Here is a 24,478-nt window from a genome sequence, read left to right as displayed (position 1 = left end):
GGTAAACTTGGCTTAAGTAGGTTTGGTTTTGATGTCGGGACAGCAATCGCGTTAATACTGCTTAAAAAGCGTTTTAAAACAGCAAAAGCACTAGCAGTCGTCGCAAAACGCGAATGGCGTAACGAGTGGGTCGTCGAATGCTCGAACCGATTACATTGGCTTGTTCTTGATCACCTATTAACTATAGCGCATACCACCTTCCGACATAATTTCTCATCGTCGTCAGCCACTGCATGAACGATTGGCAGATCATTCCCTGCAGGTGTTTAGCGGATTCCACTCTTCTCAGAACATTGGCGAAAAATAGCAAAGCGAATGTCGACGTACTACCCTAAAATTTTTATTATTAATGACGTAGTGGACATGAAGCAAGTGTCCTTGCAGCAGTTACCCCGTGAGTGTTTGAAAAGGCTCTGAAAGGCCGCTCTTCTCGCTTTCGCTGTGACTGTGCTGCGCCTTCCGTGCAGGCCTGGCATTTTTCTGTGAGCAATTTGTCTGTGCCTCAATTTCACATACAACAGAAATTGCTTAAACAAATGCAACAGTGATGTACACTCTTTTCTGGACAGTGTGTGTTAATATATCTCATTATTATATAGGCAATGTTCATGGAACAGAGATAAGAAGAAATATTTTATATGCTCTATAATTCTCTCAGCCTGTTTCTTGTAATACTGCCCAAAAATTTTACACACACTCTTTCATTCTCCTATTCCCATCATCACACGTTATGTATTCCATAGTAGTGAGCAGCACTATGCCATGCAGGTGACCTCTGCTAGACATGTCTCGCTTAATGAAGAAACGAGTGCTTGTACAGTTTCCTCTTTTCTAACCTTGGCAGCGTCACTCTCAACAAGTCCACGGTATCAGTAACTTTTTGTTTCAACACAGCTGTAGCTGCACCTGCCATTGACCTGTGACGGTTTTAACATTCACAGCAATAAATACTCAGTGTGAAAAAGAAGAGCTCCTAAATATACAATACTACAGGCCCATTTGCTACCTATTTTTATGTGATACTCTGCGCAAAGTTTGACACGTATAGTGAAGTACAGTATGTGCACCCTATCACATGCACTGTCCGAGAAATTTGAAGCCTGCACGTTCCTGTAAGTTGAGTAATTCGCAAAGCACCAGGTTGCGTCACCTCCTCCTCGACGCGCTGGAGGAAATCTCGTTCCTCAGCGATGATGTAAAACTACGGGAAGAAAACGAGCGCCCGTGGAAGGATCAGGCCCGGAGTCCCGAAAAACAAGGCTGCGCGCCTTTCTTCGGAGAGTGGTCCGCTTTCTGCATGAGGTGCTGACGAACCGCACGGTCGCCGTGCCAGTAAAGACAGCTGGGGCCCTCCAAGCGCGGGCGATCTGCAATTTCAAAGCCACCTGCGTACTAGTACGCAGGCGACTACCTCGCTCTAAGGCGGCGTACCTCGCTCCAATACTCTTTCTCCGTCACTGCCACCTGAAGACACGTCCAAGCGACGCAGCGTGATTCCTGCGACAGACTCCTCTTCCACCTGAACGTGAAATAAACCCGCCTCGTTTGGGCCAATGACCACTACGACTAATTCTGCTGCTCAACGGCTACAACGGCCGCAACGGATCAAGGCCGTTTTCGTTTCGAAGCTGAGCCCGTACACCACTGCTGCAGACGAAAAACAACATATTAGTTCAATCAATCTGGCTCCCATCTCTTGCCAGCGCCTTCCGTCTAAGTATCAGACATATGCTTCTTTCTACATTGAGGGTGACGAGGAAACACTATATCGCTTGAATGACCCTACGATGTGGCATCTGGGCCGGCTCTTCAAGTCTTTTCGTGGGGTGCAGCACGACGACATGCTTCATCCCTCTTGGCTATCACCAGTGTCGAAACCGCCATGTAACGTAGACATTCCCTACTAGAATGCTTGTGGTTTGCGTATCAAGACGAACGAGCTCTTCACTAATGTTTTTTTGTCTTCTTTTCCTACTATCGCTATTTCTGTACCTGGCTGGGCCCTAAAATTTCCTCATCTGACATTTTTTTCTCGACCTTCGCCACCTTCTGTAGCGACCGAGGTTTCAGAGCAACCAAACAAAAAGGCGCTAGCATGCTGATTGTCATTGACACTTCACTAAAATCTGTTAGACGAAAGGAGCTCGAATATTTCAAAAAATCTGTTTAGAAATCAGCCTGGAGCGCCGAGAAAAATTGTGGATTGGATGTTTCTAATTACCGCCCAGCATCTCCCCTGCCTTGTTTCATGATGTCGTGCGATTTTGTCTCACATGTAATTTCATCTCATAGTGAGCAAATAATTACTGTTTTGGTGACTTCAATGTGCCTGGAATCGGCTGGATCACGCATACTTTTTCACATTACAATACCTTCATTGAGAAAAAGCGCAGCCTTCTCTTGGATTTTCTGGTGTTTAATTCTCTACTGCGACATAACACAGTCGTCAATTGCAGAGACAACTTCTTAGACCTCTGTCTGTCACACAATCAACCCGTTGAAGTGCCCCACTCCTACATCTCTCCTGTTCGTCTTCAGAAACTTCCCCCACCACTTAATGTAAGATTAAGTGTATGTGCCGAAACTACGCACTACAGCACTCATTTAGGCAAATCTCCAAGATTGGCTTGTAAGAACGGTGATTACACGGGCTTTTATCACTACTTGCCAGCCGTTGCTTGTTCGCGGGCTACTGACAAAAGAAATGTTGATGACAAAGTTGGGAGCTTGAATTAAACTGCATGCAGAAGTTTATACCATTATATACACCTGAACATCGTATATATCAACACTGGTTCTCCCTTGAACTTATAGTGCACTGAAGCCTAAAGACAGCACGCACAAAAAGATTACATGTTTTCCATTTAGCCAGCTTACCTTTTTTCGAGCTCTCTCTAAACGCATATATCAATGGTACCACAGTTCATATATTGCATTATTTGAAAAATCTGACACGCGAGCTGAGTTTCGGTAGTATGCACGCAAACGGTCTAGCAAAAGTGGGTTGTCCTTCAGGCTACTGGACTCGGACATCGTCGTTGTTCATGCCGTTGCTGACTGTTTCGCCGCGCATTTTTCATCTGTTTATAAGACCTAATACACTAGGACTCGGATAAGACAAGAGTAAAAGGCAATTAGCAAATCTAGTGTTCTGTCATTTATAGAAGGCTCATCTACTCATGCATTAGTCGCTAAAACCCGTCTTGATAGTTCGGCCTAGATGGCATCCCTTCCGCCATGTGATAGTATATTTGCCCCACTACTAACTACAATATAATAAAACTGTCTGAACGCTTTTACATTTCCCAGCATGTGAAAAACTGCGCGTATTTTTCCAGTATCCAAGTGAGGCTGCCAAACTGATATTTCTCGTTATCGCCCGATTTCTATACTGTGTGCCACATCGAAGATCTTTAAGCTGGCTCTTCACAACATGATGTATGTTATGTGAATCATTCATTGATTCCTAGTTATCACGGGATGCTCTCTGGCCACCTAATTACCACAAATCTTGCTAGTTTCATGAAGCAAGTTATCCCACCTATTTCTCAGAGACGACAGGTTGACGTAGTCAAATGTGACCTGAGCAAGGCTTTTGATACAGTCAGCTACCCACTGTTTTTGGTTAAACCTGCAAACATTGATGTTTACTCGTCTGTTGTGAATCTCTTGCACAGCTATCTTCTTAGTAGATAATGTTATGTTGCCGTAAGTGACCAAACGTCTTCCTTGTACAAAGTTACTAGTGGGGTCCCCCAACGGGTCGGTATTATGCCCACTCTTATCTTACTTACGTTAACGATGCAATTCGTTGCTCATCTTTTCTCTTTTGTGTCAATGATATCAAGATATTTAATTAAATTCATTCATTTACCGACTGTCTCTTGCTGCAGTAAGACTTGTATTCTTTTTCCTAGCGATGTGATAACAACAACCTTTCTCTGCAATACCTCAAAGACCGTCACAGGATCGAATTCCAGCTGCGGCAGCTGCATTTTCGATGGAGGCGGAAATCTTGTAGGCACGTGTGCTCAGATTTGGGTGCACGTTAAAGAACCCAACGTGGCTGAAATTTCCAGAGCCCTCTACTACGGCGTCTCTCATATTCATATGGTGGCTTTTGGACATTAAACCCCACATATCAATATCAATCAATACCTCAAGGACCAAATTCCCGAGTAAACCTCGCAAAACTTTCATCGTGCCATTTCCGTACTTTCTCAACAGCATGGCGTTAAGTAAGGTTTATAAATTTAGTGATCTTGGTGTTGTTTTCTGGAAAATTCAGTTCCCCTACAGCCTTCCACAATTTGTGCACAGCAATGTGTCTTCCTCAACTTGAATATGCATGTGTTCTAGAAGGCAATGCTAGATCCAGAAGTGACGTCATTGAGAGAGTTCAGAAAAGATTCATTAGCATATACAACCATCGTCTCACTAGAAATGCCTCTGTACATTGTTGCAAAGCTGCCGGATAATTATCATAGCCATCACTTCACTGCCGACAAAGTCGCGCTCACCTGTATTTTTTTTTTTTTTTGCAACTAGTTCACAGTATATTACCCCGCCCTCTACATCTCAGCTATGTACATTTTCGAATTTTGCGCAAGTTAGCCTAAGAGAATCAATCATTTCATGCACCTGCCAACTTCTCTCGATGCTCTACCGTTCACAGATTACAATCTGTATAATGTTAACTTTCATTACCTTGGTGTTTTTTACAGTTCACTGTCATTAATTTCACCTCAGCTTTGCATTGAATTAACATAGTTTTCCACAATGTACAAATTCTTACCTTTTTCTTCTTTCAGGACAATTTCTACATAGTTGTGTATCATCATCATCATCAACAGCCTGACTACGTCCACTGCAGGACAAAGGCATCTCCCATGTTCCGCCAGTTAACCCGGTCCTGTGCTTGCTGCTGCCAATTTATACCCGCAAACTTCTTAATTTCGTCTGCCCACCTAACCTTCTGTCTCCCCCGACCCGCTTCCCTTCTCTGGGAATCCAGTTAGTTACCCTTAATGACCAGCGGTTATTCTGTCTACGCGCTACATGCCCGGCCCATGTCCATTTCCTCTTCTTTATTTCAACTATGATATCCTTAACCCCCGTTTGTCCCCTAATCCACTCTGCTCTCTTCTTGTCTCTTAAGGTTACACCTACCATTTTTCTTTCCATTGCTCGCTGCGTCGTCCTCAATTTAAGCCGAACCCTCTTTGTAAGTCTCCAGGTTTCTGCTCCGTAGCTAAGTACCGGCAAGATACAGCTCTTATATACCTTCCTCTTGAGGGATAGTGGCAATCTACCTGTCATAATTTGAGAGTGCTTGCCGAATGTGCTCCACCCCATTGTTATTCTTCTAGTTACTTCAATCTCGTGGTTAGGCTCTGCGGTTATTACCTGCCCTAAGTAGACATAGTCGTTTACAACTTCAAGTGCACTATTACCTATCTCGAAGCGCTGCTCCTTTCCGGGGTTGTTGTACATTACTTTCGTTTTCTGCAGATTAATTTTAAGACCCACCTTTCTGCTCTCCTTGTCTAACTCCGTAATCATGAGTTGCAATTCGTCCCCTGAGTTACTCAGCAATGCAATGTCATCGGCGAAGCGCAGTTACTAAGGTATTCTCCATTAACTCTTATCCCTAACTGTTCCCATTCTAGGCTTCTGAAAACCTCCTGTAAGCACGCGGTAAATAGCAATGGGGAGATTGTGTCCCCCTGCCTTACACCCTTCTTGATTGGTATTCTGTTGCTTTCTTTATGAAGCACTATGGTAGCAGTTGATCCTCTGTAGATTTCTTCCAGAATGTTTATATATACTTCATCTACGCCCTGATTCCGCAGTGTCTGCATGACGGCTGATATTTCTACTGAATCAAACGCCTTCTCGTAATCTATGAAGGCTATGTATAGTGGTTGGTTATACTCTGAGCATTTCTTTATTACCTGATTGATAGTATGAATGTGGTCAATTGTTGAGTAGCCTGTTCGAAATCCTGCTTGTTCCTTTGGTTGATTGAATTCTAATGTTTTCTTTACTCTGTTAGCAATTACCTTTTTAAATAGCTTGTATACTACAGAGAGCAAGCTGATCGGCCTGTAATTCTTCAAGTCCTTGTCATCTTTATTATTGTGTATTAAGATGATGTTAGCGTTCTTCCAAGACTCTGGTACCCTTCCCGTCAGGAGACGTCAGTTGTGTATATTCCTCTTTATTTTTCACTTCTTTTGCATGATTCTCCTGCCTTTTTTATTCGTCTCATTTTGCACTGCTTTTTTTGTCCGTACGTTTTCACTGTTTTATTTTATTTTATTTGTTTTTGAAGGCTTCCTGTGCTGTATTGTTCATTTTTATTGTTTCATTTTTGCGTGCGCGAGCACTAAGACTCATGGTTGTCCCGATGCATGTTAAATAATTGGTTTATTTATAGGTTATTATTATTATTATTATTATTATTATTATTATTATTATTATTGTTATTAGCGGGGGTGCTTGTGGGTGCGTTTGTAAGGCTAAGTTGCTACACGATTACTATTTACATCCACTGTGCTATGATAGAGTCCTGTCCCCATTACTTCAATATAAAAGCAATTGAGGAAAGCGAGCCCGAGTGCAGACAGGCAATTAAGACCAGACCAAACTTCATTATTTACCCTGACGCAGTGATGAGAACGAGACCTTGAACACAGTAAAATAAAATACTTGCTGGCTTAGGTATTTTATAAGCTAATCACACGTAACGACCACTAGTTCAGCGGCGGATAGAATAAGCGATTCTCGTAGTATAGTAGATGAGTCCACGGTTTCTACTGTGAAGGGATCTGGGTAGTCGGAGACAACAGAGACAAAGGAAAGAGTTAGAGCACCTGAGAAGCTTTTGCTCCCAGATCTTTTTTCGTTCTCCGCTACCTGCAGTCAGTCATCACGAAAAGCTGCCAGATATCAACCTAACTTCTTGACTGTCGAGCCACTCTCGCTTTACCTGGAATTCACCTATGTGAGAGTTCCAAAACGCTGTCAGGATCCCCGAAAGCCTATTTCGAACGTTAGTGACCAAAATGATTGAGTTGCCTATGTTAACGCTCATACACCAATGATGAGATTGTGACAAACTCCTGCATGTGATACCTTAAGCATGCTCGGCAGCTATCGTGTCATTAGGAATGTATAGCATATACTTCAAAAAGAAGCAAGACAAGTAAAACATCAACAAGGCAGAAGAGAAGCATGCTCTCAAATAAGATGAACATCATTTCGCCTTATCGTGCCTCTTCCGCTGAGTATACTGCACATTTAATATGGCGTCTCTGAAAGCATTCCAGACACGCTACAGCCGCTGTGACGGTAACCATGGCAGTAGTAAACAACACTGCCTACGTTATACTGTGTGAATGCGTTCGGATTCTTTTTCCTTGTAAGATTGGGAAAACCTAATGAATGACTCTGATTCACTCCAAAAAATGTTTTCTTTAAAAAAATAACCCCTCACTGCGTAACTTTTTTTCATGTTGTGTGTTTCAATTTTTTGTTGTTATTTTTGCACTCAGTATTCAAACGTAATAGAGGAGACCCACGCCGAGAGAGGCGCTGCGGAGCGTGGCGCTGTCATTCAATTTGGGGAGAAAACTGGTTACTCGAGTGTTGGCCTCTCCGCTGTCCCTTTCAACCTGCCTTGAAAACGCGTTGCTTTGCTCGCACGCTGCACGCGTTCTGCACGTGTTTTTGAGAGTCTCGCGTCGCGCGCCTGTTATGATGTATGCGCTCTGTCTGCATTTAATAGGATGCCGCAATTGAGGATTTTTTTTTTCGTGGCAGCAATTTGGTAAAAGGGCAGCGAAGCAAGTTGTAGCAGATGACGCCGTCCTCGTCAGAGCGAAGTGCGTTTCGCAAGTGAAAGACGACGCTGTTTACGACGTTAGAGGTGAATAAAACTTTCTGTACGTTCATAATTATATACCTGTTTTATTTGGTTTGCTGTGTGTACTATGCAGTATGTTTGTTACTGGATGCATGGGTAAGGCCGCTTCTCGTGCTTTAGGTTAAGCGGTTCTTGCGCTGTGACTGCTATTAGTTGGGATACCTTAATTTACTAGCACCCACCGTGCTAGTAAATTAATCGTGCGGTATATACACAGCACTTCAAAAATAAATGATCTCTTTGGGGCTTCTTTCTGACCCACAACGAAAATTGACATCTATCTTGCGTGTCTTTCCTTGTATTATCACCATTCTCATCGCGGGTACCCTGAGTTCACGAACAGCGTGCGTACCATCATGATGAGCGCCCAGCTTTCAGAGAAACTTTTTTGTGTGTGTCTAATCTGCAGGGGAAGAGCACATTGCTCTAAAGGCATTTTATCTTGGTCACGTATCAAAATTGAACCGTGTTGTTCGGGCTACACCTGCACACTCAGTAACAACTAGTTCACTGTATCTGCCAACGGACGTGCAACAACGGCTAAGGCATTTTTTTTCTTTTTTCCATAGTTGTCCAAGCTTTTGGCAACCACACACTTCCGTCGGCGCTGCGTAGATTTAAAAAATATATAACAACACATTACCAATACCACATGTGCACACAGCTTCAACTACTACGTCCCCAACAATATCGAATAATAGTAGCAGCATAAAATATTTCTTCGCTATTTTTTAACAGTGCTCTAAAGACGGGCGCTGAAAATTTATACTTTTAAGATGGGGACGTGCATCTCCCAGTAACTCGATAGATTAGAGGAACAGTGACGCAGGAATGAACACCCGTAATTTTGAATGCATTGTGCGCGTGCTAATTTTTATGAAAAAAATTGTTTACATACTTTTTTCGGCGCACTGCTTTAATCCATTTCTGTCGTCTGCTTGTTTCGTACCATCGGTTTGGGAATCGGTAAAATTTCACTGGTGGCGTCGACCTCTTCGTGTTTGCATGGTTATTGTGACAGTTGACGACGCAGCAATGTCACCCCCTTTTCTGTTGGGGTGACATCGCGGAACGAGGGACGTTTCACGTGCAGCGCGTGCTTCGCATATGCGCGGAAGCCCAAAGGAGCGAAAGGGTCGGAAGACTCTACTGTTGTGCGCTTTTTCTGGCAGGGGAAAGGCAAGCGCTGGCGTCGCCGGGCAAACTTGAGCGGGTCTCCCCTATAGCGCTGAAGAGCTCGTTTCATAAAAATTTTGGGGCCAGCGTCAGCGACAGCATCGTTGGCTGTGAGCGAAAAATCATCATTCTGCCAGTGACACCAGTATTGATAAAGGTGCAAATAAAATAAATAATAAAAATTGAGAGTTCGAGGAAGTATTCATGAGGGAGTATTCAGGGAAGCCCGGCTAGAAGGTGTTGTATACCACAGAGCGGCAATATTTCTCGAAACGCTTCGGGGAAAAGATGCAAGGAAAACACCGTATGAATTCAGCAAACTGGAAGCACACAAGAGACAGACCGCACGAGCGGTCACTAACCATTGATGTTGATTTTTCACGTTCGGAAGACAGAAGGGTGCGCATGAAAACAAGATTACAACGACTGTATACGAGCATCATGCAAAGTGTTTATTCGAAGCACATGTCTATGAATTATCTATATAGTAAACTCACAGCAATGTAGTGGTAATAAAGGATAACTGATACACTGATCTATATTCCTGGAAATGCGATACGCTTTAGAAATTGCACGCGTAGTTTCAAGAGAACGCCGAAGAAGAACACTTGTTTTTTTAAACAAAAGTCGCTATTAGCACGAATCGCAATACGCTGCTATGGGGTATCGCTTCTGTGTTTTTGGAAGCACACAGTCAAATATCGACTAGTTTGGCCGATGTACATGCGACCAAAAGACAGGGGTATGTTACATACCACTCCTGAAGTGCACTTTACAAACTGTGTTGCATCTTTTTGAAGACATGACCTGCCTTTAGACACGCCCTGTGCTCTCCTCTAAACCATGGCACATGTACGGCTCAACTTTTTGGGTACAGAGAAAACAACGCGCACGACTAACCAGTTCTCCAAATCTCAAACCAAGTCCCTTCTAGTTTACATTTTTTTAGTCCACGCGCTATCTTATGAATTTAAAGGAACACGGCCATGCTTTCGCTTCCTTCAGTGGATTCTGAATAAATGGAAGTTTGTTTTTCACTTTGTTTTACCATCTACCAACTAGCCCATTTTCTACCCTTTTTCGCTATAAAAATCTCATGTGTCGAAGGAAGTCAGTCGAACAATTGTATTATTTCTTTTCTCGGTTTTTTTTCTTGTTGTGCCAAAATCACTTTATTCTGCTAAATGGAATTATAGCAATAACCGTTGCTTTTAACTCTGCATAGTCCTTAATTGCTCAATTACATTGACCGCCAGAACAGGCAAGCAGGCAAGGCTGTTTAACACGTCATATATGGCGTAACATAGGTGTATACAATCCCACCAGGCGTTAAAAATGTGAATAGCGCAATTAGTCGGTGTTTTTAAAGCCCGCGATGCACTCCGACATAATTAAACAGAATCTGGTACAAAAACGTCGAAAAAGGGATCAGCTGTGTAGGTTCGCGTGTTGCCTTACAGATGCGTATTGGCCCCTTGGCTGATTTTGGAAAGGAAGAATTTTGGCGTAGTGGGCAATTAACAGCTGTCCTTGCAGTAGCCAGGTTATAGCTACTAAGAGGGCAATGCACATAAGGCCCGCATACGCAATCTCATCCAACTTTTGAAAGTGAAGCTCAAGCGAAAAGAGAGAGAGAAGTAAACGTTTATTTTGAAACAGTGTTCCGAGCAATGCCCGATGGCACTGATACACTGATCTATATTCCTGGAAATGCGATACGCTTTAGAAATTGCACGCGTAGTTTCAAGAGAACGCCGAAGAAGAACACTTGTTTTTTTAAACAAAAGTCGCTATTAGCACGAATCGCAATACGCTGCTATGGGGTATCGCTTCTGTGTTTTTGGAAGCACACAGTCAAATATCGACTAGTTTGGCCGATGTACATGCGACCAAAAGACAGGGGTATGTTACATACCACTCCTGAAGTGCACTTTACAAACTGTGTTGCATCTTTTTGAAGACATGACCTGCCTTTAGAACCCTCTGGCTTCTACTGCCCTCTTGGCCCTGGTGACGAGTTGTTGTTGCTCTTCCAGGTCCTCGAGGGCGAGCTTCGCCTCCCACGTTTCGGTTAGGTCTTCGTTCGTCCGTCCTGCTTCGTTATCAGTCGTGTGTTGTTGCAGATTACGTCTGGTAATACACTGGCATGCAAGAAGCAAGTGCGCCAGGGTGTCCGGTACGTTGCAAAGCGGACACATAGAGCTATATCTCGTTGGGTAGAGACGGTGCATTAGGGCCCCATGTGTGTATGTGCTGCTTTGCAGGCGTCTCGCTTTCCTCTTTTGTAAGTTTTGGGTGTTGTGGAGGGTATACTCGTCGCTCCAGCCTGTAATGCTGGAATAACGACGAGTAGGTGTTTTGAACATTTTCCGTCCCTTCAACGACGGATCGAATGTCCTGTGGGCAGGGGGCAGCCCAGCTGACCTGCTCGCGGGCAGCGGCGTGGGCCGCTTTATTTCCCTGCAGACCCTCGTGTCCTGGCACCCATAATACACAAGTGTATGGGAGTGGAGTGCTTCGCCGTTTCAAAATATTGATGGCATTGGCTGAGATACGGCCCTTAGCAAAATTCCTGCAAGCGGCTTGTGAATCGGTGAAAATCACCGCGGCGTCTGTACATGTTGTGGTTGCTAGAGCGATTGCCGATTCTTCTGCGGCGTCTGAATTGAGTGCGTTGACCGTGGCTGACGCTAATTCTCGGCCTTGAGAATCGACGACGCTGACAGCGTACGCGTTTCTATGCGGATACTTGGCTGCGTCAGTGTAGCGGGCGTCCGGGTCTTGCTTGAACTTGCCTCGAATAGCGTTAGCTCTAGACTTGCGTCTACTTTTGTGGAAAGTAGGATGCATGTTGCGTGGAATAGGTGCGATGGACAGCGACTCTCTAATGTACAGCAGGATGCGCTTTTTCCGGTCTGCATCGGCGATGAACGTGTCGCTGTAGTTGAGGTACCGGAGCACCGACCTCCCCGTGGGCGTCAGCTTGAGCCTCTCCAGCTGACTATTCCTATGCGCTTCAATGAGCTCTTGCCACGTGTTGTGGACGCCCATCTTTAGGAGACGTGTGGTAGAGGCCATTGGCGGAAGTCCCAGGGCAAATTTAGTGGCCTTTCTTATCATGATATTAAGTTTTTCAATTTCAGCGGTTTTCAACTTTAGGTACGGCGTGCCGTACGTAATGCGGCTGGTGAACAGAGCTTGCATTATACGTAGAGTGTCGTGCTCTTTGAGTCCGTTTCGTTGATTCGCGATCCTCTTGACGAGGTGCGTGAGTTCTGATAGTGTCCGTTGGAGTCTCGGTATGGTGGCAGCTCCCGATCCATCCTTGTAGATGTGAACTCCAAGCACTCGCAGGGTCTCGACTTTTGGAATTAAGGTCCCTTTCAGCGTTACGCTAGGGTCGGGCTCGTCGTATAGAGGGGGTCTGCCTCTTGTTCTCGCTTTGAGGACGAGGTGCTCGGATTTCTCGGGGGCACAGTAGAGACCGCGGTCTCTGAGATACCGTTCGATGGCATCTACGGCGGTTTGTAGGCAGGTCTCTTGTCTCCCAGTGTTCGAAGCCCTGGTCCAGAGCGTGATGTCATCAGCGTAGATCGCGTGCCGTAAATCAGGTATTTTGTTGAGAATTTTTGGCAGATTGATAATAGTCACATTGAAAAGTAACGGCGAGATGACCGAACCCTGCGGCGTTCCTTTTTTCGGTAGTTGGAAGCTTTTGCTGCGGATGTTGCATATGCCCACAGTTGCTGTACGGTCTGTCAGGAAGTTTCTGACATACGTGTAGGTTCTCATGCCGCAGCCAACGCCTTCGAGGTTGTTGAGGATCGCGTCGTGGCTGACGTTATCGAAGGCCGCTTTGACGTCAACTCCGAGTATGGAGTACTTACTTCGATGGGTGAGGTGATCAAGGAGGTCTTTTTTGAGTAGTAAGAGCACGTCGTGCGTCGAAAGATGCTGCCTGAAGCCAAACATGGTGTCCGGTAGGTGTCCACTATCTTCCAGGTACTGGGTTAAGCGGTCGTGCACCATGTGTTCGAACAGCTTTCCCACGCACGAGGTGAGAGAAATCGGGCGTAGGTTCTCGATGCCGAGTGGTTTGTTAGGCTTAGGGATCATGGTGATTTTCGAGTGCTTCCATACCGCAGGTAGCTCTCAATTATCCCAGAAGTCGTTGTAATAACGGAGAAGAGCCGTGGTGGCCTGGTGCGGTAGGTTGCGTAAGTGCTTGTTGACAATCCTGTCTATTCCGGGGCTGGTATTTCTTGTCAACTTCGTTAGGGCTGTGTGCAGCTCAGCCAGGCTGAAGGGCCGGTCAAGTTCAGTGTTTGGTGCGCCAGCGTATTCTTTGGTGTGAATTGAAGCCCTAGTGGGTGCATCGCCACAGAGCTTCTTTTGTAATTCTTCTAGGATGTGTTCTTCTGTACCGGCGTAGTTTCGAATAAGCCTCTGAAGGTGCTGCTTCTGTGCTGCTTTGGAGGGTTGCGTGGCTAGAAGTGTGCGTAGCAGATGCCAGGTTTTCTTGGTGCTCAGAGTCCCCTGCAGCTTGTCACAGAAAGCATGCCAGTTCTGCCTGGCCAATCGGTTCGCATAATCTTGAGCTTGATCGGTGAGGAGAGGAATGCGTTTCCGTAACTTTCTGTTTAGTTTTTGCCGCTTCCACCGTTTTAGAAGTCCTCTTCTAGCCTCCCAAAGGTGGAGGAGATGCGCGTCGACGGCGGGTGTATCAACGTCAAGCTGTATGTCCTTAGTGTAGCGTTCGGCTATTTTGAGCACATTCTTAAACCAGTCTTCAATGTCGATTATGGTGGTTTCAACGTCGAGGTCATTCCTAAAGGATTGCCATTCCGTTAACCGTGCTATTCCAGTCTTGGTCTGTTTACGAGTGTGCGCTACGGAGAGTTGGATGATGTGATGATCACTACCTAAAGTTTCCGGTAGCACACTCCACTCTGCCCTAGTGACGTTCGCCGTAAACGTAAGATCTGGATTTGTATCCCTGGAGACGCTGTTCCCGATTCTCGTCTTCTGAAGAAGGTCGTTCCACAGGGTTAGTCTGTGATGTTGAGCAGTATCATGCACTCTAGAACCCTTCCTCGTGGTGATATGATAGCCCCATGCCGTGTGAGAGGCGTTAAAGTCTTCCATTATTATGATCTGGTGGCCATTTGTGCGCTTCCTGATTTCTCGTATGAAGTGATCGAAGCCTGGTAGTTGGTCTCGTGGGGGGCTGTATATATTGGTTATGAAAAGACTTTGCTGCGTCTTTCGTTCCGGCAGAATCTCTATTAGGGTATGCTCTATTTGAGTGTCCTCGATTTCGTGTTTTTGCGTTGAAAGTGCTTTCTTGACAAGTATGGCAGTTCGATGGGCTTGTGCGCAGGTCGTGTAGCCTTGCAGTCGTACGTTTTGCGTGTTGGTTTCCTGAAGTGCAATGATGTCTGGTTGGTTAAGCTTGATGAATTCTTGTAGGCTTGCGTGTCGAGGGCGGTATGACCGACAGTTCCATTGCCATATGCGTAAAGTTGAATGCTGGTTCTTATACTTATGGTTAGGGACTGCCATCTTCAATCGATTCGATGTCACGCCTGCCATCGCGACTCGGCGAGACTGAGCGAGAGGCATTGTGACTGTTCGCTCGTGCCTTCTTCCGAGTCATTTGGCGTGGGTTGTTCAAGCTGTCGAACTGTGCCATGGTTACGTAAGTTTTCTTCACGTGTGCGATGAAATTGTTGACTTGCGCAGCAATCCCATCAATTTTGGCATTAAGCGTGGTGATCTTGTGTTCAAACATTGAGGCTGTTTTTTCTATTGCAGACTGGACAATCTTTTCCATCGTGGCGTGCATGTTATTCATGAAAGATTCTTCGAATATCGTGTACCTTGCGTTCACTAGGGCTTGGACGCCTACCTTGGTCAGCGTCGTTGCCGGCTCTGTGCTTGAGTTGGCTTGTTCTTGATATTGTTGTTCTGCATTGTCCGAATGTCCTTGCTGATGCGTGCACTTTTCAAGTAGTTTGTCAATGAGCTCTTGTTGTCGTTTTTGACTCTGAAGCAGTTTATTTATGAGACTTTGTTGGCTTTGCAGTTGGCTGTGCTGATTCTGGAGCTTTTCTTGCTGGTTTTTCAGTCTACCTTCGAGACCCTGTATGGATGAGGTGTCCGACTTCGAGGAGGTTAAGCTGCTGCGGTCATTAGATCCACTTGCCATGGCAGCGTAGCTCGCACGTTTAACGGAACGCGAGCGCGTGCGAGAGCGGGAGCGCGAACTGGAACGCAGTATTGATTTGGATCTACTGCGCGCAGAGACGGAACGCGTGCGAGAGTGGGAGCGCGAACTCGAACGAAATTTTGACTTGGAACTGCAGCGCGTGGAGACGCGGCCCTCATTGTTACTGTTAGAGGTAGCGGCCGATATGCTAACCTCAGGGAACTCTTCTCCGCTGGCGTTCCAGTTGTTGTCTATTTCTTGAAGCCTGTTGAGGCGCTGTTCTCTTACGTTGAAGGGTGGTGGACTTGGCTTTAGTCTCCTTTTGCATTCTTTACTTGCTGTTTCGTGTCCTTCCCCGCAGATCTTGCAGATGGGTGCGCATTCATGTCCCTGCGTTTGTCCGGCCTTGCCACATTTATAGCAGAAATCAGGGATAGGTTTCGAACAGACGTCCTGGCGGTGACCCGTATTGCCACAAGCTCGGCAATACTGCACTGACTTACGATATGGTCTGCAGCGGAAGTCTACGCTCTGGAAAATTATGTAGTAGGGAACGTGCAGTCCTTCAAAGAAGACGACTGCCGCGGTCGATTGACCTAGCATTCGGGCATGAAGAACTGTGTATCTTGCCGGTGCGCGAATTCCAGCCATGAGTTCTGCGGTGTTCGTACCGGGTATCAAGCCGCTGATGACGCCTCTGGAGACATCGTCCGGTGTTCTGATGTTGCCGTTCACAGTGTAAAAATTTCCTCCAAGCTGTATTTTCTGGATGCTTACCAGCTTCTTGGCGTCTTCTTTGGCGGCGGTGCTTGCGATGATTAGGTTTTCCATTCTCTGGACTTGTACGCGTACCTTGTCGTTAAAGTCTTGCTGTGATAGTCCACTCACTCTGCCGATGGCATGCGTGACAGCGACGGTGTTCCATTTGGCGAGGTCAAGACCTGCTTGCGGGCGGTAGACGATCTTGAAGTCATCGAGCGGCAGAGGTGGCATCTTGGGCCTGCGTTGTTGCTGCGTTGGTGATGACTTTAGCGTCTGCTCATTGATAGGTGGCTGCTCTGTGGGTTGGTTGGCCGGTGACCTTGGATTGGCGACAGCCTTCTTGTCTTTCTTATTTCACGTGATCCAAGCGCTTTCCGTTGCAATTGACCATTTGCGGGAAAACCACTGCGCATGAGCAGTAACCGCACAGGTAGCGTTCCTGTACAGGCGTTTTGGTTTTGGTTGGAAAACATCAGCCTGGCGTTCCATCGATATGACCCGTAGTAACGGCGAACACTGCCGTTTTCACGCAAACACCGTACCTCACAGACGGTGCACAAGCCGTCCTCACTGAACCTATAGTTAATCGACAGACATTTCAAGGTTCAACTTCAAGTGTATAACATAATGTTCTACTTAAAAGAGCAGGCGTAATGAGCCTGGCGAACCATCGAGGTGGCGGAGTGCAGGTATCACCTCACTTGGTTATTTCTCAGGCTGAAACGCGAGAAATTCTTGTTTTACACCGTGTATACAAACGTCAACAGAATGTTTTTCTCCTTTACCTTCTTGTTTCAGTAACGGGCATGCGTTTTTGGTCCTAAAGCAACAAAACAAGCGTTTTGTTTTCCAACCAAAAGCGAAGCTTTCCTGTTTACACGACAGGGGGCGCTCACTTTTCCGCAAATGGTCAATTGTTCTGCCACTGCCAGCGTCATAGGTCCACAAATTTTCTGTTGTTTTGTTTGCGTCCACTTGGTCAGTTTGCATTGTATTTTCTTCGTCTTGCTGGTTTCTTTGCATTTCGCTTGCTGCGGCTGCGTCTCTGCTCATTCTAAGCTTTTCGCCACGGTGAGCGCGAGCGCTCGTGCCGTGCCGTCAGGAACGCCTGAGCGCGTTGTGCACGCGCCGCGCGGCTTTGCCCAAGAACGAACTCAGCGTTAGGCTTAATAAACTGGACGCGCGCTTGTCGGGAATTAAGTCTTATATCTTGAGACAAAATGCACTCACCCAAAAGAAGCAGGCGTCCGCCGATTCCTCGTGTCTTGGCGGCTGAGGCTGTGAAACTCTTGGGTTCGTCACTGGCCTTGTTTCGGGTTAAAAAGCACGAAAAGCAGGAGCCCATGCGAGACGCGTCTGGTATACACGGCCCCCTCAAGCGAAAATGTTTTTTTTTGACGCAATGATCTTTTTTTTAGTTTGTTCAAAATTGTGAATTACAACTTTACAGACAGCGTTTCTTCCCTCTTGCCTACATCTTTGTTCGGTAAAGAAAAAGATGGTGCTTTCATGATGCTCTACAGCAAAGTTGAATAAATAAATAAAGCGTAATCACAAGCACGCTGCCGAACACGGGCTGTTTCGATTCGCACCGGCTCGTTAACCTTCCAAGGACTGACGCCGCTGCCGCTAGCCTTCATAACGCTGTGTGTCTCGTGAACTGCGTCGTCTTCCCTCGAGACATTGTTCACGCGCGTTACCTCCTGCAGGCCGCTGTTTCGTGCGAGGCTCTGACATCGCTCGAGTGGCGGCCATGCGCTCTCGGCGAGCAATCCACTCTAATTGAGGCACGGTGCGGCAAATTAGGCATCGAGGCGCCTGCACAGCCAGTCGTCGTGGCTAATTGGCTCGACCGCGAAAAGCTATCTCACTACACCCACCTCCACGAGCGCTCGGAAATCAAACGCGATATTTTTTTTTCTCCTTTCATTCTCCACAGCACCCTCGTCTCCTCTGTGTTCTCTTCTATTACCAAGCCCGTGTTCTGACGCATGACACCAGTGTGATTTTTGACATTTCATGTGCACTTGATTTCTTTCTTTTGAACTTGATGTTTTTTATTGTTTTTGCACGGGCCGCAAGGAAGCGCGTTAAGCGATCTAGGCATGACACACGTAGTCACTAAGCCAAGCCATAATGGGACAAAGAATGAACGGCCGCTGTGTCTAAATTATGGATTTCTTAAACTACCCACCGCGCGCACGGGTGCCTGTTCACTGTAGTTCATTCACTTTGCCTATGGAATGGACAATATTATTTGAACAGCTTTACCCTTACTGTTAGCAATAAAATATTTGCAGTTATATCTTGAAGGTATATTGACAGGTCTAGTAACGCGATAAATGTAACGTTGCATATAAAATAGCTGAAACATCATTAATAAACAGCTGTGCAATAGCAGTATATCGAAAGCCTGTGTCACTGAGCTCATTGTCCAGCAATGGTCAGGCAGGTCATTCAAATCATGAGAGCAGGTTTATTTTGTTAGAATCTAGGGTGATGCATTTAATGTTGATAGTCCGGCGATAGCGTAATGAAATTCCTTGTTGTTTTTACAGTTGAACGTCGTCTAAATGTTTGGGAACATCGGTACCTCAGCAATCGCGTTGTGTATCTTGTGAGCACTATTTGACGTAGCTGGTGGAGTGGCAAAGTTCGGGCATGCATGTTGTGACGCTCCGCGGGTGACCCGCTTCAATGGTCAAGCGGTTACGGTGCTCAATGCTGACTCGAAGGTCGAGGGGGGATCGAATCCCGGTCGCAGAGGCCGCATTGCGATGGAGGCGAAATGCTTGAGGTCTCGTGTCATATATTTAGGCACACGTTAAAGAACAACAAATGGTCGAAGTTTGCAGATATCAAAACGACCATGATTATCTTGAAATAGAGCACTTGGTCGCCTTTAATTTAGTAGTCACAAGGGACTCCTTCACAGTGTTCTCAAGATTCAAGTAGCAGCGCTCAGCATTCGCGGATGGAGCTTATGTAGTAGATATACAGGGCGTCTCTTTATAAATAAATAAATAAATGAATATATATATATATATATATATATATATATATATATATATATATATATATATATATATATATATATATATATATATATATATATATATATATATATATATATAGGCAGGCATGGTGGTTGAGTGGCCGTAGCGTTGCATATAGTCTAGTAGATCCTCCGTGAGCGGTCACAACGTGGTTTATTTCGACGTTTCGGCCTAGAGTCTGGCCTTCATCAGGAATAAAGATACAGTTTGTCGGTGCTCAGCTTTATACAATCTCAAATCAGAGGGCAAGGAAAGAGAAAAAAAAGAGAAAAATAATATACGGTGGACGCCCCTGGGGTGCCCCCCTTTTCCACTTTTCCCTCCACTTCCACCCCATGTCTCTACCCCCTCTCCCCTTCACCTTTCTGATGTCAGTGGTCTGTGTATGTTTCCGTTCACTAGCGCATTCCTCCCGATCAGACGGTCCCTCCTGGCACTGGCGGTTCGGTGTGGGGCAAAAAAGAGCTTTTCAGGAAGTCCTAAGCCTTTAACTACTCGGGGTCCCGTAAACAATTCGTCGTAGAAGGACGGGGGCCGCGTATTGTGGCAGAGGCTGATCAGCGGGCATTTTAGGAAGTTCTAAGCCTTTAACTACTCCGCGCCCTGTCAACATTTCGTCGTAAAAATAGGGGTGCCCCGTATTGCGGTAGGCTGTGAAAGCGCGTGCAATGCGAATTCCTGGCCCGCTTCTAAATTACGCGTGTCGTGGGGGCCTCCTGGCTGTGCACATGGTTGCTGCTGGGCATGTCGTGCATGGCACAATTGATTGGGTAGTAAAATAAAACAAAACAGACGACAGCTGCACTTAGGAAGAGTAGTTACACTTGGAATTGTTTTAGGTTGTCCAGTGCCCTTCGCAGCTGCAGTGCCGTGAACTCAGTTACTATTTTCATTGTTGCCGTTATTGTTTTCTAATGCTTTAATTGCTGCAAGTGTACCAGGATTCTCATTTATTCCTCTATCGAGGGTGTTAAATCGGTGGATAAGGTATGACTCTCGTTGTTCACGTTCTCGATTTGATTTAAATCCCGTCTCTAAGAGCGTTACTGATAGTTTGTCGAACGCATGGTCGGGAAGATTGAGATGTTTTGATAGAGGTAGACTTGGGGCTGATTTCGCATGGGCTCTGTGATTATTGAAGCGAATCCTAAATGGTGTTTCTGTTTGTCCGATGTACTGCATACCACACACGTTGCATTCGAGTAGGTACACCACATTAGAGGAATCGCATGTTAGGTTTCCTCGTATGTTAATCGAAAACTTGGATTGCGTGCTGGTTGCTTTGTCTGTTTCTCGCATCGCCTTACATGCAAGACATCGTGGCTTTAAGCAAGGGCGGCATGAATTATTGGGTGGTGATGTGTTAATTTGGGAGTGGACAAGGGTGTCTTTGAGGTTACGTGGTCGTCGGTAAACGACGCCTGGAGCGGATGGGAATGCGCGTTTCAGACGTTCACTTTGTTCCAGAATGTTGTAATGTCGTTTAAGGATTTTGTTTACATTGGGGAAGTTTGTGCTGTAAGTCAAGCAGAGGTTTGTTCGTTGTGGGTCTTCTCGTGGTGGTCGCTTCATAAGTAAGTCTTCACGCTTTAGTTTTTTCGCTTTTTGAACAGCGTCATTAATTACATGTGGGGGGTATTTTTGTTGCTCGAGCATAAGTTTTAGCCTCTGTGAGCTCGTGTCAAAGTCAGCGTCTCTAGAGCAGATTCGCTTAAACCGGTGAGCCTGGCTGTATGGAATACTGTTTTTACAGTGGCGTGGGTGATCGCTTTGGTAATGAAGGTATTGTTGTCGATCCGTTGGCTTGCGATATAGGATTGTAGAGAGCTTCTCTTCTTCTATCGTTATGGTAACATCAAGAAAATTTACGGTAACTTGCGAGTATGTGTGTGTGAAGTGTATGTTCGGATGTACAGCATTGTAAGTGTCTATAAAGCTGAGAAGTTCGTCCTCGCTGTGGGTCCAAATGAGAAAGATGTCGTCTATGTATCTTCTGTATAACATTGGTTTCAAGGAACTTTGTGCAAGAAATTCAGATTCTAGCTTTCCCATAAATATGTTGGCATAATTAGGTGCCATTTTGGTGCCCATAGCGGTCCCGCTGATTTGTCGAAAATACTCTTGGTTAAACTCGAATGAATTTAATTCGAGGACCATCCTCATCAATGTTGCAATGGCAGAGAAATCTGGGGTGTTAGATTGTCTATGGTTTGTGTACATGTTTTGTAATGCAGCTATGCCGTCATCGTGAGGAATATTTGTATATAATGAAGAGACATCAAGAGTAACCAAGTACGAGTTTTTCGGCACACAGATACCCGCAATGTCTCGAAGAAAATGTGTGGTGTCTTTTATGTACGACGCGAGGGTGCATGGAATGTGGCTTATTAGTTTGTCCACGTACCCTGATATGGGTTCAGTTATTGTACCGATGCCTGATATGATTGGTCGGCCTGGGTTACCGGGTTTATGAATTTTTGGGAGGATGTAGAAGCGACCTGGACGAGGGTATGCTGCTTGCATCAGTTTGTGGTCAGTGTTGGTTATCTTTTCTGCGTCCAACAGTTTCTTTAGTTCTGTTGATACGATACGTTTGTACTCGTCTGTCGGATCACCTGGGAGGCGTTCGTAAAATCTTGAGTCGTCTAGTTGGCGGTATGCTTCTTGTAGGTAGTCGGTTGTATTAAGGACTACAATTGCTCCTCCTTTGTCAGCGGGTTTTATTGTTATGTCTGTCCTAGATGCCAAATTTTTCATACTTATTTTTTCAGATTTGGTCAAGTTTTCTCGGTTTCCTTTCTGTCTGTGGTATTCGTGTACTATATCTTTCTGTACTGCAGTGATATAAAGGTCCAAGCACTTGTCTCGATTACTGTTCGGTGTCCAATCATTTGATTTACGGCGGTGAATTGTTTCGTGGTTAGAAGGCCTATCCAAGAAATATTCGCGCAACCTTAAGCTTCGAGCGAAGTTGTCGAGGTCTCGGAGTAAGTGGAATTCATCGAAAAATTTTGTGGTCGGGCAGTAGCTTAGTCCCTTAGATAGCAGTTTTACTTCGTCAGGTGACAAGCTCGTGTCCGATAAGTTTACAACCACAGTGTCACACGGTGTGTTCCTAGATGGGTGCTCGTTTGTACCATTAGTGTTTTCCTGGGTGGTGGTGTTGTAATGATAAGGCACTGTATCAGGGAACGTGGGTTTGGGCACATGGTCTCTTTCGAGTTTATGAATTTTTGTGGTCCTGATGGCTTGGTATTTATTCTGCTCAAATTCTGTTATTCGCGTGATTTCTTCGTTCGATAAAGTGTTGTGGCGGAGAATGGTGTTGGTCATAGCGACCAGTTTCTTTACCTGCTTGTCACTATGATTAAGAGCAATTTCTGTTAATTTAAGAGATGCCTCAAGGAGGACGTTTTTCCATGTTATTTGGTCGTGTTTATCTAGATTTGTAGCGGCTGGTGTGAGGGAGAGTGTCATACCCTTGGGGGCTATTCTAGCACGAAGGTACACTTGCAATGTTGATTTATGCATTTCATGTCTAATTCGTTTGTCAGCAAGTTTTCGTACTTTAAGGAAAGTGGCACTGCAACTGGGAAGTGATGAGCTGGACTTACATTTCAGAAGTCAATCTTCTTTTGGTGCGGGGATGGCACTGATGAGGTGCGCATCACATCACCACCCACATCACATCACCACCCAATAATTCATGCCGCCCTTGCTTAAAGCCACGATGTCTTGTATGTAAGGCGATGCGAGAAACAGACAAAGCAACCAGCACGCAATCCAAGTTTTCGATTAACATACGAGGAAACCTAACATGCGATTCCTCTAATATGGTGTACCTACTCGAATGCAACGTGTGTGGTATGCAGTACATCGGACAAACAGAAACACCATTTAGGATTCGCTTCAATAATCACAGAGCCCATGCGAAATCAGCCCCAAGTCTACCTCTATCAAAACATCTCAATCTTCCCGACCATGCGTTCGACAAACTATCAGTAACGCTCTTAGAGACGGGATTTAAATCAAATCGAGAACGTGAACAACGAGAGTCATACCTTATCCACCGATTTAACACCCTCGATAGAGGAATAAATGAGAATCCTGGTACACTTGCAGCAATTAAAGCATTAGAAAACAATAACGGCAACAATGAAAATAGTAACTGAGTTCACGGCACTGCAGCTGCGAAGGGCACTGGACAACCTAAAACAATTCCAAGTGTAACTACTCTTCCTAAGTGCAGCTGTCGTCTGTTTTGTTTTATTTTACTACCCAATCAATTGTGCCATGCACGACATGCCCAGCAGCAACCATGTGCACAGCCAGGAGGCCCCCACGACACGCGTAATTTAGAAGCGGGCCAGGAATTCGCATTGCACGCGCTTTCACAGCCTACCGCAATACGGGGCACCCCTATTTTTACGACGAAATGTTGACAGGGCGCGGAGTAGTTAAAGGCTTAGAACTTCCTAAAATGCCCGCTGACCAGCCTCTGCCACAATACGCGGCCCCCGTCCTTCTACGACGAATTGTTTACGGGACCCCGAGTAGTTAAAGGCTTAGGACTTCCTGAAAAGCTCTTTTTTGCCCCACACCGAACCGCCAGTGCCAGGAGGGACCGTCTGATCGGGAGGAATGCGCTAGTGAACGGAAACATACACAAACCACTGACATCAGAAAGGTGAAGGGGAGAGGGGGGAGTGAGATGGGGGGGAAGTGGAGGGAAAAGTGGAAAAGGGGGGCACCCCAGGGGCGTCCACCGTATATTATTTTTCTCTTTTTTTTTCTCTTTCCTTGCCCTCTGATTTGAGATTGTATAAAGCTGAGCACCGACAAACTGTATCTTTATTCCTGATGAAGGCCAGACTCTAGGCCGAAACGTCGAAATAAACCACGTTGTGACCGCTCACGGAGGATCTACTAGACTATATATATATATATATATATATATATATATATATATATATATATATATATATATATATATATATATATATATATATATATATATATATATATATATATATATATATATATATACTCATTGTTTGGCTTATAGATGGCGCTGACTGTCGCTCCTACTTCTAAATTCACAGATAAACCCAAAAAAGTGGATGGAGGGAGGGCCGCTGTGATAGCTCAGTGGTTAGAGCATCGAACGCGTAATTCGAAGGTCGTAGGTTCGATTCCTGCTCACAGTTGGTAATTTTTTCATCCACTTTTCTTTCTTCTTATTTACATTCCATTGATCTTAATAACTTCCCCTGTACATTCCTTGGCATTACTGTCTGTTATATCTCATTAATATTGTGTTAAAAAACACGGAAAAACGAGCCCTTAGGT

At 45.4% G+C, this 24,478-nt stretch overlaps 2 protein-coding genes and 1 non-coding gene across 10 annotated transcripts in view; 2 read left to right on the top strand and 1 right to left on the bottom strand.

The window, feature by feature from the left end:
- Positions 1-24,478, top strand: part of LOC119169183 (pseudouridine-5'-phosphate glycosidase) — a 2,087,124-nt gene that overhangs the window by 795,535 nt on the left and 1,267,111 nt on the right. The gene's annotated exons all lie outside the window — the stretch shown is intronic.
- The window catches only part of LOC119169934 (CD151 antigen), a 316,886-nt gene that overhangs the window by 192,893 nt on the left and 99,515 nt on the right, over positions 1-24,478 (bottom strand). The gene's annotated exons all lie outside the window — the stretch shown is intronic.
- TRNAT-CGU (transfer RNA threonine (anticodon CGU)) lies at positions 24,264-24,336 on the top strand. The gene has a single exon. It is a non-coding gene; the product is annotated as a tRNA-Thr (tRNA).

Source organism: Rhipicephalus microplus, chromosome 2, assembly GCF_043290135.1.
Source record: "Rhipicephalus microplus isolate Deutch F79 chromosome 2, USDA_Rmic, whole genome shotgun sequence".
Lineage (NCBI taxonomy): Eukaryota > Metazoa > Arthropoda > Arachnida > Ixodida > Ixodidae > Rhipicephalus > Rhipicephalus microplus.
Note: the sequence above shows the minus strand (reverse complement) of the source record. Positions and strands in the feature narration are given on the sequence as shown.